This window comes from Sinocyclocheilus rhinocerous, unplaced genomic scaffold (assembly GCF_001515625.1).
Source record: "Sinocyclocheilus rhinocerous isolate Xijiao unplaced genomic scaffold, SAMN03320098_v1.1 scaffold321, whole genome shotgun sequence".
Classification (NCBI taxonomy): Eukaryota; Metazoa; Chordata; class Actinopteri; order Cypriniformes; family Cyprinidae; genus Sinocyclocheilus; species Sinocyclocheilus rhinocerous.
The window spans coordinates 282,860-283,944 of record NW_015640442.1 but is presented as its reverse complement, the minus strand read 5'-3'; the positions used below and the strand labels follow the sequence as shown (position 1 = coordinate 283,944).

General features: G+C 37.1%; 1 protein-coding gene across 3 annotated transcripts in view; it reads left to right on the top strand.

The window, feature by feature from the left end:
- Positions 1 to 1,085, top strand: part of LOC107752717 (FERM domain containing kindlin 2) — a 73,072-nt gene that overhangs the window by 2,724 nt on the left and 69,263 nt on the right. The gene's annotated exons all lie outside the window — the stretch shown is intronic.

Sequence of the window (1,085 nt, the reverse complement as noted above, 5' to 3'; positions counted from 1 at the left end):
TGTGCTACAGAGTTGGCACAGAAGAACACACAAGTGGCTTGTAGGTGTATTTTCAGATGTTTAATGAGGCTCAGAGGTCGCATGAGTGCAATTAAATTCATGTTGAGCTTAATGTTTTAAATATAACATTTTGAATATAGAAATATTAAATGATTTAAATAGAAGAAAAGATACTTTAAAAATTCAACTAAAACTGCCAGCAGGTGGCGAAAGGCACTGATTTTCTCACTGAATCATTCATTTAATTGATTTGTTCGAACGGCTGATTCATGCAGGAACGAAGTACGTGACTGTCTTTATGAATGGGAAATTGAATCATTGACTCACTAGATTCGTTTAAAAATGCAGTTCATTCATAAACAAAACACCGCTGTGTTTGAATAGAGATGCGCAGCGGCTCAGCTGTGACTTTGTTTGAAACTATTTTCGTTGACGGAATAGAGCAAAATAAGGCAATTGTGTTGCAGTCACACATTATAAGTAACTTAATATTAACTTCTTGTTTAATGAACTGTTGTATTAAATCAATATCACATTTGCAAACTCATTATAATCTCAATAATCATTAAAAGCTGTCACTCATCTTAGTTCATCGCGATCTCACAAAACTCCACTATAATCGACGAAGCTCCTTACACTGCACAGTGAATCTCTTATTTACACTCTGTCTACACTTTGTTTGTTATAATGAGAGGTAGGGCTGGGCGATTTTCCCGATTTTATCGATTAATTCGAATTTATTGTTTTGCCACGATTTTATTTTTTAGAAATCGAGGAATCGCGATTTTGAATAGAAATATTACCAAATGTTAGAATTAGACACTTTGACAATATGCCGGTGATAACAGTAAAGAGAAACAAATGATCCAACCGCATGTCGGCGCACGTGATTAACCGCTCACGTGTGACGCGCTCTTTGAAGGACCATTAATTTAGCGCTAGGCGTCATTCACACAGAATGCGCTTATGTGTTGACAAAGATGTGACGCAGGCAGTGGAATAGGTAAAACATGCAAGAAGATGGGATCTTCTTTGTTTACAGCGGTAACCAAGGAAGCGCCGTATGTGGTGTTCCAGAAGCGTCT